We start from the raw sequence: 18,647 nt of genomic DNA, 5'->3' as shown, positions 1-18,647 counted from the left end.
CTTATAAACAAGTTGAATAACTTTTTTGCTATTCCGCGCGGAAAATTATTTTGATATTCGAACCAATGTTAAAAAAAGTTTTTTTTCCTTGGGGTTATATGACTACGGGCCCTTTCAGGCTCAGTCGCCTATACAACAATTTTCAGTAGTAATTGCTCAAGAGCTCTAAAATTCTATATTAATTTCAGAGTTCGAGTGCAATTTGTTGCGATTATTTCATGAATAAAACTGTTCAAAACCAAAATTTTATTGTAATTTATTTATGTAAGTACAAATTAGTACAATTAAACACACAGTTGTTATAAATATTTGACGATTGAAAGTCATCACTTTTATAATTTTTAAAACATTAATTGTCATTAATGTCACTGAATGTATTTTTTCGTAGCAACGAAGGGCATCTGACGTAATATACTTAACGACGGGCAATTATCAAAAATTATCGATTTAATTCAGATTTATGTAGCTTTCTATTGGTCAGAATCTGCTATGAATGAAATAATCACTGAAATACTCATCTTACTCATACTCATACATCTCAAATACTTTCACTAAAATATTTACCACCAATTTACCACCAATATGGTTCTTGTCATTTGACATGTTCTACGTGTCGGAATTATTAAAACGCCCAAAATATTTGTCGGACAAACATTTTTTTATACACTCACCGGCACAAAATTCCGCCACCCAAAATTTTTGATTAAGTTTGACAATTTATAACTTTATTATTTGTGCCTCGATTTTCAATATTTTTGCACCAGTTTGTAGGTACATGTATTGATATCGTTTGGTATTATTCCGGTAACAAAGAAATTTTGTTTGCATGGAATTCTACAGGGGTGAATGGAAGCGTTGTATTTTCTCCTAATTTTAAAAAATTCTGTGGAAAAATGGAATAGCTGATTTTGTTTCATAGTCCTGTCATATAATGCCGGATGCATCACAAACATTTTGTTTTTTGAATTATCCGAATATCTCTTTTCTTGTAAGAGCTGTACCATTTTTTGTAAATAAAAACACAGATTGACTCATAAAATAGAGGTTGGATTGATAAGATTAGAATGGCCCGCATGCAGCCCAGATTTCAATCCTATTGAGCATTTATGGGATGAATTAAAAAAAGCTATTCGCCGTCATCCTAGGCCTCCAGAAAATTTGGTACAGTTATGGCCCTGGTAGATGAATATCGGGATATTCCCTAAACAAGGATAACACATCTTTATTCGATGCTAAACAGATTGCAAGCAGTCATTGCTGCAAGAGGTGGACGTACCCGCTATTGAGTTGTTTTGTTTTGTTGTTAAATTTGTTTTGTTTTGTTAATTTTAGTGCGTTTGATATTTTTAATTAAATAAACCTTCAAAGCAGTGTTTTTATTTACAGCTCTTACAAGAAAAGAGATATTCGCATAATTCAAAAAACAAAACCTTAGTAATACCTCCAGGATAGAAGAAAATCAGTATGAAATAAAATCAGCATTCCAATTTTTCCACAGAATTTTTTAAAGTTAGAAGAAAAAACACCACTTTTATTCACCCCCGTATAATGCCATCTAAGCAAACATTTTTTTGTTACCGGAATAATCGCAAACGATATCAATAGATGTACCTACAAACTGATGCAAGAATCTTGAAAATCTGAGTACAAATAATAAAGTTATAGATTGTCAAACTTCATGAAAAATTTTGGGTGGCGGAATTTTGTGCCGGTGGGTGTATATTATATAAAGTTTGCTATTGAATAAACTTAAAAACAACCTGCTAGTTTTCACAATCATAAACTTGTCAGGATGATACGTTCCACAATTGGACCCAGTTCTACCGAAAGCGATCAACCCACATTATAGCAAAAATTGAGCTAATATCATTTTTCGACTGCTTTCAACCCATTCTTCATTTTGCAGAAGACGACCAACTGCTATCCTAGCATTTTATAGGAGAAAACGATCATCATTGACAATGTTTATTTTATAATCACGAATTATTTATTTACAGAAAACATCCAAACCACATGGTTAACAAATAAAATGTTCTTATATCTATCAACTTATTGCAGAACGCATCCAACCAACATGGTCGCCTGCCGTTATTCGTTTACCTTTTGTCCAAGTGGATTGGATGCATGCTGTAAGTACAGTCGAACTCGCTTAATAGAATCCCGATTATAGGAATATCCCGGTTTAAAGAATAGAATTTTGAGGTCCCTAAATGTTTCTACTAGCCACCAATAATCGGTTATTAGAATATCCCGGTTATAGGAATACTTTTGTATGGCAGGAAGACTATTCCAATAAGCGGGTTCGACTGTATCACCAAATACAAACAAATATTTTATTCCAACTTTAATTTGCGAACTAAGACGCTAAAAAAGGATACATGCAACGTATGCGACAGTTTAAAAATGGAAATTAATAATGAAACAACTAACGAGAAGAAACAGGACCTAACTGAAAAACACAGACGGCATCTTGATGAGGCTAAAACTGCACAATCCTTGAGAAGAGAAGATTTTAAAAAGCAAAAAGAATTGAATGACTATGAGTGCCTCACTTTTGATTTGGAGAAAACTCTACCACTTCCAAGGATTCCAAATAACATCGTTTTCTATAAGAGACTTTGAGTCTACAATGCTGGGGTGCACAGTGGATCTGAAAATCGTGAATAGTGTTACGCATGGGCTGAAGGAGTAGCTGGTAGACGGATCTAGGCAACTCCGTAAGGGGGGCAAGTTTAAACTTGCCGCCCCTTTATTGAAAAAATGGATGTAGATCATAGCATAGGTGTAGGTAAATAAAAAAATAGTACATACAGTTTTATTGGAAGGAATGAATTTAATTGTATATTTTGAGTTTCATAAATATACTTAGTTATTACAAATTTGCAACATTACTATATAATTCATTACGGCAAATCCACAAAAAATAGGGCTAGGTATACTTTCTTTACTCATAAACCACCTTACAAAGGTAATTGTATTTTACGGCTTTTTTAGAAGCAAATACTTGTATTACGTCATCGAAACTAATGGGAGATGCACGTTTTTGCTCAATAGCTATGATGCTTAAATCAGTGAGCCTTTGTTGCTCCATTGAATTTCTGAGATAGTTTTTTGCTATTTTTAATTTAATAGAACTTCTTTCTCCCGAAGCAACTGATACTGGCATAGTTAGAAATATTTGTAGTCCTGTTGTGATATTGGGATAACCCTCATCAAGTTTATTTTTCAAAATTATGTCAAGAGTTGTTGAAGCATTTGCATCCTTCAAGTTAGGATCTACTGCCAAAGCATGGTTCTTAAAACTTTCAATTTCAAATACAAAGTCTTTTTTGTTCATGTCTTTCTTGTAAGTATCAGCCAATAGGCCTGCCTTCACCTTAAGATCAGAGATGTCCATTTCATTAATTCGATATCCATTCAAAAATCCAAAGTTTTCATTGACATTTTCCAAAGCTTTGAATCTACTACTTAAATTTCTCCTTAAATTCTTCAGATACGTCGTTTAAACTAGCAAGAAACTTGGCTTCATCAAGGGCTTCTTGTGGCGAAAAATATCTAGAAGATTTAATAAATTGCAGAAGTCCCTGCACGTGTTTTGCAGCCTGATCAACTGTTAAATCGTCATTTTGAAGAAACTTCTGCACATAATCAATCCTTTTCAATTGGAAATACCAGAAACAACAAAATGCTATGAATTTAAAAGTTTTCAATTTTTCAGATGTTGATAGAGGGTCGTTAAATAGTTCTTCCAATGCCAGTATAACTTTAGACCAAAATGCTAATACACAGCTTCGACGGCCTCTATTCTTGCGGACCATCTGGTTTTACTTTGTGATTTAAAAGTTATGGGTACCTACGTGCTTTATTAGAACTTCCTATCTGGAAGTGGAAGCACTAAAAAGTTGTAGAAGCTACCAAGAGATCCAAAAAAGCGTTGAGCTTTCACCGAAGTCTCAGCTGCTTAAATCTGTTTTTTTACCGTTTGCAAAAAATTTGCCGCCCCCTCGAATTTGCCGCCGGGGGCACGTGCCCCCTTTGCCCCCCGGAGTTCCGGCCCTGGGTAGAGGAGCGAAGTAAGTGGGATCCTGCTAAATAAGCCACACCCAAAAATATTTGTCATCTGACGTAAAACATTTGATCTTGTGGAGCGATTCGTGTGGGGGGCAGAATGGCGACATCAAAATTACTTTAATATTAAAATATATTTTGCATCCATCCCATCACCTTGAAGATATTGTTATAAATTTTTTATGTTCTGGTCATAGTCTTTTGCCGAACGACTCGGATTTCGGTGATATCGAATCGGTTTTAAAACACCAGCAACGAATGTATTTGCCTTTACATTATATAAACGTCATGGAAGAGTGCAGAAAGAAAAATCCACTTATAGTCACTGAACTGACTCCGAAAGACTTTTTTGGTATATCATCCATAGAAAGCAATATAACCAACAGAAGTGTCTGTTAATGGTGAAAAAATTAACTGATTTACTATAAGATCTATCAAGATAACAAAAAATGAACGTTTTTCATTATTCATTCAGCAGAACACTTTTGATAGTCCCTTTTGATTAACGAGGTTAATATAAAAAGATAACGAGAGGGCGACAACTTCAAAGTCAATGTGATTTATTTTTAAATTTGTTCGAACTGTGGGCTCAAGGGAAACCAATAGCAGAACCAAAGCTTGCGAATTTGCGGGAAATGTACCATCTCGCGCCTATGAGTATAATAATTATTGTTTTTGATAGTATAATGTCACTGGAAATGTGGTCTTGCCGACACACTGTTGAGTTGAGGCAATGTTGAAAGTTCGCGGCACTTTCGAAAAACACAAATATTGATGACGCGCTTATGTTGCCTCTTAAGGTTACCAACAAAAGTAACAAAGAAAAATTACGAATACCTACATGTCATTCTAAACGATCCCTAATTATTGTAACAGTCCCATAACTTAATTACTATAGTTACAGTGTTCTGAATACTATTTAATTTCAATATTAACAGCACAATCAAAATTTTAACGCCTACTTTAACCATAACTGATTTACTCCATGGGAAATGTGTCGAACTGTTTGCTATTACCTTTATTATTCACGGTAGAGATGTATACGTTCACACACAATGAATCTTTTATTAGAAGACAAGTAATGTAACTGTCGTAAAAATTCTAGTTTTGTTTTAAAAGATTTTTTCATAATATTTGCCCAATTTAAAGTAAAACGCGCCACAAAAGAGTAACTTTGATACAGGTTGAATTTTGAAACTCTTTTGTGGCGCGTTTACTTCAAATTTAGCAAATATTATGAAAAAATCTTTTAAAATAAAACTAGAATTTTGTTTTGCATCAAAATGAAAATACATTTTCGCGCCACGTAATATTCATATCAGATCTTTTGTAGCTGGAATATTGTATGCGCCACTCATATTTACGGCGTTTAGCGGTTTTTTATTCTTGTATCAGGAGTTTTTCAAAGTTATTTATAAACTAAATGTATAAAGTTGAATGCAATGTTTTTCGATTACACGTTAAGCTTTATAAATAGTCGCCTTTGTCGCATTATCTCCCAAATGATCTAGTGTCCATCGAATGTCCACTAGATTTTTTTTCTATTCGAAATAGATTGAAAAAAAATATTGGAATGGCCGGTAAATGAACTCGGATTGCCCGTTGCCAGATCAAATTAGCGTCGTAACCACTACAACTACATAAACCATTTAGGGAATAATTGTTAATTGGATTATACTTTTGTAGCTTAATAACTTATAAACGGCTTAACCGATTTTGTTCACTAAACATCAGTTTGAAACGTATTGAGAAGTAGTATCTTATACATCTAAGGTTAAGTATGATAACTGAAGCTGTTACAGGAATTATTGAGCTTGAAAATCCGTTTTTCCCATAAGAAATAGATTTAATCATACTTATGAAACCTATAACTTAAAAATTCGAATTTTCCCGAATATAAGGTATACACCGTTAGATTCGTCTAGAGTCATTCTACATACGCTCAGTTATTGGCGTAATTCGTAGGTTGAAATTTTGAGTAATTGTCGAAAAACCAAAATTTTCAAAGTTTAGTTTTTCAGTTTTTCGACTATACTGAGCCGTGTGTATGTCTGATCCTGACAGCTTAAACACCATTTGAAAGCTTAACTCAACGCTATTGATTTGGTGTATTTACTGTTCTCCTGTCTCTTCTTGAACCGATGATATATACCGCCAAAAAATATGCCGTTTTGTACATACCAAGTCCTATATCTGGCTTAAGGGTAGTCAAAACTCACAAACTACACCGTTCTGAATCGGCCCTCACCCCCTCTTCAAACACAGAAAAAAAATTCAGATCGGTTTAACTTTTCCACGCACATACATACATATCCACAAACATTTTCCCTTTTTTAAATAAAAATTGACTCATATTTCTAAGCTCGGTAACTTTTGAACGGTATAACCGATTTTCAAAATTAGACATGCGTTAGAAAGGTAATGATCGCTTCTATTAGAAGCCGTAAAGGTGGGAGTTAAATTTTCGAAGTTTTTGGGAGTTTTGGGGACGAGAACGAAAAACAGACCCTAAATAGGAAGGGCCGTAAAATCCACACCCTTGGACCAAAATAGATGGTTGACATATGCATGGGCGAGTCTTCTCCTGAACTTTAAGATGAGAGTTGGCCCAATTTTCAATTCAGTCAGATTTAGAAAATCGAAAATTTCGTGTATACAGGGTGATTCACTAAGAACGTCCAATCTCTGAGTTGTAGATTCTAGACCTCAAAATATTAAGATTTAACCCAAATCACTTATATAAAATATGCCTCGTTACTTAGTTACAGGGTGTTCTATTTAAAAATTTAATAACCATTTTTACCCAGTACCCAGTACTTTAAAACTATTTCACATATCTTTGTCATACTTTGCAGAAAGTCTAGTTGCCGTACACCCTACTAAATTATAATAAACGTTTCTGGCTACTACCAGAGGCGTACGACAGTGGATATGGCATGGTTTACCCTTCCCAAATTGTACGCCACTGGCGAAATTGCTATTTTAGCACAATATTTCGATTTTCCAATACTTTCTATGTAAATAATATACTCTTCATTCGTAACGTTAAGGTCATTAGTTTTCGAGATATTTGAAGTTGAAAATGAAACTTTACAGTTATTTTGATTAATGTATTGTGCCCCTTTATTTTTAACTTCAAATATCTCGAAAACTAATGATTTTATCGATACGAATGAAAAGTATATTATTTATATAGAAAGTATTGGATAATCTAAAAATTATGCTGAAATGGCAATTCCATTAGTGGCGTAGAATTTGGGAAGGTTCAACCATTCATTTTCCCCTGTACGCCTCTGGTAATAGCCAGAAACATTTATTTAACATAAATTAGTAAGGTGTGCAGTACCTACACTTTTTGGCAAGTATGATACGGCAATTTCAAATACTTTTAAAGTACTGGGTAAAAATAATTTTTAAATTTTTAAATCAAATATCCCTATTACATAAATATTAAATATTTGTATCCAGTATTTTAAAAATATTTGACATATCCTTATCATACTTAGCAGATAGTGTAGATACTGTACAACCTACTAAAATATGTTAAATAAAACTTTCTGGCTAGTACCAGAGGCGTACGGCAGGGGAAAGTGAATGGTTGACCCTTCCCACATTCTATGCCAGTGGCGGAATTACTATTTTATTGCAATTTTTCGATTCTCCAATACTTTCTATGCAAATAATATACTCTTCATCCGTACCGATAAAATCATTAGTTTTCGAGATATTTAAAGTTAAAAATGAAGGAGCACAATACATTAATCAAAATAGCTATGCCGTTTCATTTTCAACTTCAAATATCTCGAAAACTAATGACTTTAACGTTACGAATGAAGAGTATATTACTTACATAGAAAGTATTGGAAAATCGAAATATTGTGCTAAAATAGCAATTTCGCCAGTGGTGTAGAATTTGGGAAGGGTCAACCATTCACTTTCTCCTGTCGTACGCCTCTGGTAGTAGCCAGAAAAGTTTATTTATCATAATTTAGTAGGATGTACAGTACCTATATTTTCTGCCAAGTATGACAAGGATATGCCAAATAGTTTTAAAGCCCTGGGTAAAAATAGTTATTAAATTTTTAAATAAAACACCCTGTAACTCAGTAACGAGCCACATTTTATTTAAATTCTTCTTCTTCTTAAGGTGCCGAGACCGCTTGTCGATCGTTGGCTCTCATGTTGTGCAGCATATTAACAATCATTGTCTTATTTACAGCCGCACGAAATAGTTCAGTGCTAGTTTTCCCAAACCATTGGCGTAGGTTTTTAAGCCAAGAAGTTGTACGGCGGCCCACACTTCTTTTTCCCATTATTTTACCTTGCATGACAAGGTGAAGTATGTCATATTTTTCTGGGTGACGCATTATATGACCAAAGTATTCCAATTTGCGCCTTTTAACCGTGTTCACTACTTCGCAACTTTTATTCAAACGTTGCAAAACCCTTTCGTTTCTGACTCTTTCTACCCAACTGATCTTCAGAATACGGCGGTAGACCCACATTTCAAATGCTTCTAGGTTTTTTAAAAGCGATTCTGTCAGTGTCCATGCTTCAACCCCGTAAAGTAGTACTGGGAATATATAACATCGGACCATTCTTATGCGAAGTTCCAAATTTAGATCATGACTGCACAGGATTTTCTTAAATTTCATAAAACTTGTTCTTGCTTTGGCAATTCTACTTTTTATTTCTGTACTAGGGTTCCAGCTTTCATTAATATGAGTACCCAGATATACAAGATTACTTACTCGTTCAATTGAGTCATTACCGATTGTTACGTTATAGTTATTATTATTTACGGCTGCCTGTTTACTAATAACCATAAACTTTGTTTTTCTTGCGTTGAGTTTGAGTCCATATATCGCGCAGAATGCCACCATTCGATTCAATAACGCTTGAAGATGTTCAATTGATCCAGTCAGCAACAAGGTGTCATCTGCGTATCTGATATTGTTCATAAGCATACCATTAATGAGTATTCCCTCTTTTGCGTTTTCCAAGACTTCATTTAAGATTGTTTCAGCGTAAAGATTAAACAACATTGGTGACAGTATACAGCCTTGTCGAACTCCGCGCTTGATTTTTACTTCTTCAGAGCACTGATTCGCAACCCTAATACATGCAGCCTGGCCCCAATACAAATTTGCGATTATTCTAATGTCCCTACCGTCTTTATTTAAATGATTTAGGTTAAATCTTAATATTTTGAGGTCTAGAATCTACATCTCAAAGATTGGACATTCTTAATGAATCACCCTGTATATAGTGTCGGGTGTAGGGGGTGTAGGTGTGCGCCACTGGCGAGAACTGCCGTTCTCTGGTAATGACCCCATTTTCTTCAAGTCCGTGCTGTATATTTTCTAGAGCTATTTTAGCTTAATAGCTCTGACCAATGCTTTTTAATATATCTACAGGTACGGTGAACAATAATTTTAAATTGCTCTAGAAAATATACAGCAAGGAATTTTTTTTTTTTTTTTTATTTTTCAAAATAGTCGCATCAACCTCGGAGGTTATTAGCGACATATACATATACATAAGGTAATTTATTTACAGATGTTAGATTTTGTTAAATACATTGATATCTTTAAGGAATTTTACCAAGTGTTCAATTTTACAATTTTCTCCTAAGATTTCACTTGTTGATCCGATGATGTGGTTGTTCTGTCTCTGCAACTGGTATTTTGGACACTCTGCAAGTACATGCTTAACACTTAGTGGGATATTACAGTTTTCACATAAAGTGGGATTAGTGTGACCAATTATGTGTCCGTGGGTAAGTCGGGTATGTCCTAGACGAAGGCGAGTAACAATGTCATGGTGAGTTCTGTTGTGAATTTGAGATTTCCACGGTTTTACAAACGTTTTCACTTCGCGAAGTTTTGAAGTTGAACTGTCCCACTGGTTTTGCCACAGATTTTTGACTTTCACTTTAATAAATGATTTTAAATCATTAAGAACTACATCTCTCACTTCACTCGCGGTTTCACTGTCCCTGGCTTGTTGGGCTGTCCGATCCGCCGCTTCATTTCCTTGGAGGCCAATGTGTGAAGGAACCCATAGGAATTGTACAATATGGTTGTTGTTTTGAATGGTAGCTAGTTCTTTTTTAATTAGGAAAGCAATTGGATGCTTCGTGTACAGTTGGTTAATGGTATGGATGGAACTGAGGGAATCGGTAATTATAAGAGCATTGGATATATTACTGGAGTTAATATGAACGAGAGATTGATAGATGGCGTATAGCTCGCCAGTATGTATACAGCTTAAGGATGGTAGTTTATACTCAAGTGTACTATTTGGAGTAATGACAGCTGCCCCAACTCCAGTAGATGTTTTAGAAGCGTCTGTATATATATGATAGGATTTAGAAAATTTTGTTAGTTTGTTGAATGTTATAGTTATAATTATTGAATGTTCAGCTCCTGGGATAATTCAGTCGATGTATCCGTGTCAGGTTCTTCATCCTCGTAGTTGTCTTTTGTGAGCTGTCTCGTAATTTTTTTGTTAAGCTTTGTACATTTCAATTTTAATGAGCGTTCGGATGTATATGAATGAATTTTGGTTATGAGTTTTTTAAATCCTAGAATGTCTACTGTATATTTATTTACAACGCTGATAACATCTTTTGTTCCATGAGCGTTCTCAAATAAATCAACTGTTTCCTCAAAAGTTAATATTTGCTTTTCGGAATTGAATAATTCTTTAATTGGTTGCATTAGCGTTTCTAATGGTATTGTTGATATTTTTGTTTTTATTCTTTTTTGTTTCTGAGTTGGCTTTGAAAATACATCGTCACTAGCTGATGTCTCAATCGGGGGTGATATTGCTTCAGATACAGTTCGTTTGGAGGATGATTTAGATGTATTTTCTTCGTTGGATACGCTAAATTCTTTTGGTGCTGGAGGATGATTTAGATGTATTTTCTTCGTTGGATACGCTAAATTCTTTTGGTGCTGGATTCTCTTTATTTTCATTAACCGAGCAAGAATTATTGCTTAGACTGGAAGATGAAGGCTGGTTAGTTATGACTATGTGAGGTGAGGGGGCTGATGAGGTGGATATATTTGGTTTAGATATCACTGGCATTGTATTATCTGTAGTTGATGTATCAAGAGGTGTTAGGTTGGTTGTAGATAATATTTTTGTTAGTGGCGTTGAATTATTTGATATGTTTGTAGAAGTGCATGTTGTTGAAGGTGTAATAGCAGTCGTTTCTGTTGAAGTTACTGTACTAGGTTCGTTTCTGTTTGAAAGTGTAGCAGTTGGGACAGCTGTTTCTGAGTGATTTACATTTACTGAGCAACTACTGGAAATATGGCCATGTTGTTTGCAAATGAAACATAAGTTGTCTAATGTCAAAAAAATTCGATTTGTAGTCTCTTCATGAGTTATTAAAACGGTATCGGGAATTGGACCTGTGGGTGGAGATACGTAAATATGTCGACGGAAACTGAGTACATGTTTGTATTCAGGATTGTTGGTTCCTATTCGCAAAAATGACATTGATGAAGTTGGTTTTAGCCCTAAGAGCAGTAGTTCGTTTTCTATTACCTTGTGCGGGATAGTGGGAGAAACATTGGATATTAGGAGTCTTTCACTTGGAGTAATTAGTCTACGGACTTGAATTTGTGTATTGTTTACAGTGATGAAACCTCTACTGTTTGAAAAAAATTCATCTACGACTTGTTTGGTTGAGAAATAGATACAGATACGATTGTTGGTGATTCTTGATGAAAAAATAATGTGTTTTGGACTAACTAAAGCTCCTACCGCTAACAAGTATTCTTCTAATTTAACATCGTTGAGAGAATTAAAAACTACTGCTTGTAGCTTGGATGGATAGATTGTTTATTTTTGTCTACTAGCTGCAGCAGAGTAAGATAAAGGTTTTTGTGATGTGGATTGCGATAATGATTCATCGCTATTATTAGTGACGTCGAATTCCATTTCTCAACACCATTTGATTTTCCTAAGTACGGACCTGTTCCGCTTCGGATTTTGGTAATTGTCTTTAAAGACAAAAAATTGGTGTCGATTAATGACTGGTGCTGTTTATTGACGGTTTTATAAAATTCTTTGGTTATGAAATACTTATTAATAGAAAAATATATACTCACAGAAAATGTTTTTCTATACACACTTAACTAACACTATTATACTTGATGTTAACGTAGTGTAAGAATACTATGATTGGTTTTTGTAAGTTAAATTTACTATTTGTCAGGATCGATCAAAAAGCATGTGTGCTTATTCGATATCAGTCAAACAGCAAGGAATTAAAGTACATTAGGTCATAATTAATAATCTTCTATATGCGGTAGACACAACTGTTCTACCAGACGCGATGGAATCTTTGCGACCGTTGCGTTGGTTACAAGTATTAATAGGCTAGTATTAGTACGTATTAATACAGACAAGGAATGCGGCTTAAAAATTAAAATTCAAGAGACTAAATCTATTACCAATTGCAGACAGCAAAACGATAAAGCACACCTTCTCCTAGAATATCAATTAATCGTTTCCGAGTTATAAACAATTTAAAACTGAAAAATATCGAATAATGACGATTTTCAAGGTTAAAGAACACAAGTGAAAAATACAATTTTTAAAATTTTAAAGTACCTAAATTCAAGCCCAACTCTTCTTCTAATAGATTGCCATAAGATTTTTTGCCTCCTTTTATTGTATAACATTGCTTTTTAATTTTTAATGAAGTACATATGAGAGGACGGGCGATCGGGCTGCATTAACAACTAGAAAACAATGTTTTAAAATGAAACAATCTCAAATTACTTATCGGTAACTGATAAAATAAACCTTGAGCTTGAATTTGGGTACTTCGCAATTTCAAAAATAACATTGTTAATTTGTGTTCTTGAACCTTGAAAATCGTCATTATTCGATTTTTTTCAGTTTTAAATTGTTTATTAATTTTGGAGAAAAATTACAAAAGATCTGTTTTGTTCCCAATGATTCAAACAAACTTTATAGTGTTTACCCGGGCCAAAAAAATTGATTTTTATAATTTGTTTAAATTTTTTTTTAAAATAAATGTAGCAATAACTTCGAACTTGTGGTATTTAGGTATAGGGAATATAACATCAAAAATAATCAATATTTCTTAAGGACTTCAAAACGCAAAAAATATACAGGGTGTTCCATTTGAAATAAGAAAGTGCATTATATTTCCAGAAAAACGGAAAATATGACAGCAATGTAATTAGCACTATAATATCGGCCGCATTAGAAAACCCCTACCTACCAAAATCTATAAAAATCATGGAAGCTGTTTTCGAGATAATTGAGTGTTTCCATACATAATGGTAGGGGAGCAAAGTATGCTAAATGTGCAGTCACTCGAGCGTTATGGGGACCTATTGGGTTGTGAAGAGTAGGTCTTAAAACCAAAAAAAGTTAAGTAAAGTTTTCCATTTTAGCAGGCGCTTGCCATTTTTTAATTTAATTTTCCATTTCCAACAATCGTTTTTTCCGATTATAACGCCATCTATCCATAATTCGAAAAAATGTTTCGAATAAAAGTTACTTATTTTTACGTAAGGTATCCAAATCTGCAATAAAAAATGGGGGCTCCTATTTAAGATTTTAAAGTTACCCCCCTCCCCACCTCCGTGGGGGGTCGTGTTTGACGCCATTAGATAGATTTTTTAAAAATATTGAATAAGTGTATTTTACAGTTTTTCGATCTGATGTTCATTTCGCGAAATATCGGGGGATTCGTATTTAGAATAATAAATTTACCCCCCACCCCTCTCCCTGGGAAGTCATGTTTGGTATCATTCGATAGATTTTAAAAAAATATTGAGTACGTATTTTTTAGTTTTTCGATCTGTCATTCATTTCGCGAAATATTCCCATTTCCTTACGCCCGGCTCAAATCGTCAGATTTTTGAAATATATACTCTTTTGCATGTACTTAACTTACCTTATCTTAATCTGACAATTTCGAGCTTTTTTAAGGATAGATTTTTTTTTCGGGCCCCCCTTAACGAACTCCCCTGTGTTAAGAGCCAATATATGGTAGAGGTACATCTGCAGGGTACCAGGTTTCCCACCATATGATAATCTGACGCGCTCGAGTAACTGCAAGAATCCCCGCTTGGGCTCCCCTACCATAAAACTCACTCTGTATGTAAAATGATTTTTTCTACGGACAATATTTTAAAGTTATTCTTAGTGTTTATAAACTACAAAATTTCAAAAATTTGGCATTAGGATTTTTGACTATATTAGATAATTTTTTATCTTTTTTTAGTACATTTTGATTGTATCACTTTCCTACTTTCATTTGGCATAAGTACGCAGAATTGCCCTATCTTCATTATTTTCTGTCAAAATAATGGTCCCTCGGATAAACAAATAGAATAACTTTTAAACTAATTAAAGGATCGGTCTCAAATTTTCAGGGTTTGTTAAGTACCCCAATACTCAACTTTGGGTGACACACTAAAGTTCTAACGTAGTTTTAATAAAAGTTATTAACAAATAACAATTTTCACTTATTTTGCAGTTTGCGTAGCAACAAATTAATTTTTTAACTTAAAAAAATCGGCATTTTGAAGGTTTTTCAATGTTCTAAAAAATTAAATTTCGTAATTGTATGTCAACTATTTAGCTTTTGAATGGGATGCAAAAAATCGAAAAAATCGCGATTTTTGCACTAAAATTGTTAATAATTAAAAAAGGGACGCGAACTCTAGGCTCGAAACAGGTAGGTTTTCTTCCTATAGATCTACAATAAGTAAAAAGTAGTCAGCTACCTGCTACCTGGATCTTTGAGTGTCCCGAACATGGTCATAGCGCTGTTTCACATTATAAGAATTTTGACCGACGGTGGTTGAAATTTACATAGTGGCTCGAGCAATCATATGGAATCTTTCTCCCTTCGCCGAACTTTCAAGTGATGAAGGAAGAAAGATTCCATATGATTGCTCGAGCCACTATGTAGATTTTAACCATCGCACGGTCAAAATTCTTATAATGTGAAACAGCGCTATTTCTAGCTTATTTCCCTTGGGTATTATTGTAATAGTAATGCATAGCAATTCCATAAAGTTTGTGTAGTCATAAAGAAATTTTTGAGCAATCATATTAATGTAAATGTTGTGAAAAAACTGTGTTCTCAATTCTTTAAGTGTACCCAGTCTAAGTAATTAAACATATTATTAGACAGGTGCATAATTTTAGCATCAATAATTTTTGCGAAAGTATACAACTAGCTAAGCATATTTTAAACATCTATTATAAGCATCTCTCTCTCTCTCTCTCTCTCTCTCTCTCTCTCTCTCTCTCTCTCTCTCTCTTGTCGTTTCCCCATTACTGAGGATCGTGATTTCTTCCAATATTCCTAACAATGTTTCTCCATTGGTCTCTATCTTCAGCTGCTCTAAGAGCTTCGCAGAATGAGTTTCCAGCTAAATGCTTTATTTGGTCAGACCATCTAGTTGGTGATTCTCCTCTTGATCTTCTCATCGGAACGTTTCCAGAAACAATTAATTTCTCTAAACTGTCGTCACCTCTGCGAACCACGTGACCAAAGAATTGCAGAATTCGTTGCAGACATATTGTGGACAGCCTTTTTTTAATATTGAGTTGGTTTAGAATGGAAACGTTTGTCCTATGAGCTATCCAAGGTATGCGTAGCATTCTTCTCCAGCACCACATCTTAAAGGCATCAATTTTTTGGCGTTCGCATACGCGAAGAGTCCAAGTCTCTGCTCCGTATAGAAATATTGAGAATACAAAGGCATTCACCAATCACATCTTGATATTTTGAGAGATTTTGTCTTTCCAAACTTTAGTTATGCGACTCATCGCATTTTTTGCCATACCAATACGTCTCCGAACTTCTGCTTCACAGTTACCATCGTTAGTTATACTAGACCCGATTACTATCTGGTATTCCCGTAACGTGTTAGTCAGTTGAATAGTGTCGAATCTGTCCATCACCATTATTTTTGTCTTAGCTTTATTGATTGTCAGACCAACTTTATTGCTTTCGTACTCAACTCTTCGCAGAAGATCTATAAGAATGTAGTGACGTAATTGGTTATTACAGGTTCAAAAATAATAATTTCAATGTTGGTTGTGAATATCCGTTTACGAGTCCTGATTACATACAAATTTAAATACATAATATATTGTTATTGGTTGGGAAGATCCGAATCGCCTTTTGAATCCAATCGACGACATCTCTAATCTATTGAATGTCTTTTCTCGAACATAAACCACATAGCCGAGAAACAATTTCCCATTTAAAAAGTGAATTCTTAAACACTTAACTGTTAATTGGTAGTGATGAATAATAAGGATCCGACCAACGAGCATTGTTCTTAATCTGACCTACAGAAAGTCGGAAGCGCTGGAGGTGCGATGTTTATAAGATTAAAACATGACGATTTTGGAAAAATGAGGTCAGTCGGTATTTCTGTTTGTCTACGTATATGATTATTAAACTTTACGCAGGTATTTGCAAGGTGGATTGACAACCTCACTACAGGGTGTTGCTGGAAACCGGATATTTGTTAATAAGGTTCTGAAACTGTTTTTATGTGGCATGTAGAAAGTAAATATTATGTTTTTATATGTACATGGGATTAGACAGAGGGACATGGGATTATTTGTAATGGCAATTGAGACTCCTAGAACACAAGGGGTGTAAGTGACAATAGGAAATTGGGAAAAAATATACAAAACATGACCGCTTCAAACTTTCTACATAAACTAATAATAACATGAACAAAAAAGACATATTATTGAAAACATGCTAAGTAGTACCTACCTAGATTTTTAAATTTTACTAGAACTTTAGTCAAATTTAACTAGAAGTTTAGCTTTATAAGCATCCCATTCACCTGATTTCTCCGCTTTATTAATGAGCCGTCTTGTTTCTCTTTTGAGATCAGACAGCTCCTTATTCCACCAAGTTACTTGCCTATAAGGACGACTTTCTTTTAACGGGCAGTTTCCTCATATGAGTCGACTATTGCATGCTGCAACCAGTCTACTGCGATCTCAACCTCAACGTTGTTTTTTGACCTTTCAGGATAATTATGTAACCTTGTTCCAAGATCCCTCTTAGGCTTCCCAATCGGTCACCTTCTTAGGGTCACTATAGAACCTTGGTTCCGGTTTGACTGTGTTTATCTCAAAGCACGTCTATGCATGATCCGATAAGGATAACGCATCCGACAAATGCCAGTCAGATATTATGTTCCCAATTCCTATAGAGCAAAGACTTAGGTCGATCAGTGATTCTGCTCTTGATGTCCTGAAGGTGTGCTTATTACCCCTGTTCATAAGATCAAGTTCAGTAGTGCAAAGGTACTTACATAATAACTTATCTCTATTGTTTGTATCACTGCTCCCTCAAATGATGTGATGAGCATTGGAGTTGACTCCAATGATAAGCTCTGTATGCTTGTTATTGGTTTATTCTACAAGGTTCTCTAGGTTATTCCCTGAAAGTTGTTCTTTAGTGTCAATAGGAAGGTAAAGAGATATGCAACAATCAACTCTGTAACGAACCCATTGCAATTCGGTTTAATTCTCGCAGCTGTCATGTCTCCCTTACAGAGCTCCATAATTGGTACCAGGTTAAGGTCAGATCTATAAAAGATACAAGTTCTGATTTTCTTATCAGGTACACCCAAAATTAATTTCCATCCCTTAACATTTAATCCCCGTATCTTACCTTCATTTATCCACGGTTCTTGAATAAGCCCCATATCAATGTTCTTCTCAGCTACTTCTTGACACAAAAGTGCCTAAACTGTTTTATGTGTTGCAAATTGGTCTGTTTGATCTTAATTTTGCAGTTTATTCAATTTTGGGGTCTCTAACAGGCCCACTTGTAATTTCTTCCACCTGCATAGATACCCCTTCGACCTCCTTCGGTTTCGAAGTAATTTTTACAGGCTTTGATTCCCCAATGTTCCCTGCCTGTCTTGATTTATCCATTTGCATCGGTATATTACTTGCTCGCTGGAGAAGGTAATAAGGCTTCCATTGAAGCCATTCGAGCTGTGCCTCTGACTCCTTATGAATCCGGAGACTCACATGCAGGCCTCCGTCAGCTGCTGATTTGGAACTCAGAATCGTCCAACGAGTGGTCCTTAGTTCAGGATTTTGTTTTCCAATTCGTGCTAGTGGTACCTTCAGATGTTCATTTTTTGGGAGACACATCGATTTTGGGAGTTCTTCAGCCTTAGTGACCTTCCACTCCGTCTTTTCTTCCAAGAAATAAATCCTTTGTAGTCTTAAAGGACTCCTCGTCAGCACATATCAGCCCATAGTATCCATCCATAAGCCGATTACCTTCGTAACGAGGTGCGCAAGGAACCTCGTTGATAATGTTTATTAGGGCTTCTTTTATTGCCCCAACGTCTTTTTCTAATACATATATGTCTGGGTATTATTTGGGAATGATTGTCGTGTTTATCCCCGTAAGAGCAACTTTTGTAGTTGCCGCTGACCTCTTTAGAAGAGGCAGCAGCACTTCTGTTCTTTTTTGTTAATTTATCTCCAGGAGTGCTTCTACGAGCATTGTTCTTAAT

At 34.9% G+C, this 18,647-nt stretch overlaps 1 protein-coding gene across 1 annotated transcript in view; it reads left to right on the top strand.

Annotated features, from left to right (window-relative positions):
* Positions 1 to 18,647, top strand: part of LOC126890346 (uncharacterized) — a 481,113-nt gene that overhangs the window by 153,719 nt on the left and 308,747 nt on the right. The window lies entirely within an intron of this gene.

This window comes from Diabrotica virgifera, chromosome 8 (genome assembly GCF_917563875.1).
Source record: "Diabrotica virgifera virgifera chromosome 8, PGI_DIABVI_V3a".
NCBI lineage: Eukaryota > Metazoa > Arthropoda > Insecta > Coleoptera > Chrysomelidae > Diabrotica > Diabrotica virgifera.
Note: the sequence above shows the minus strand (reverse complement) of the source record. Positions and strands in the feature narration are given on the sequence as shown.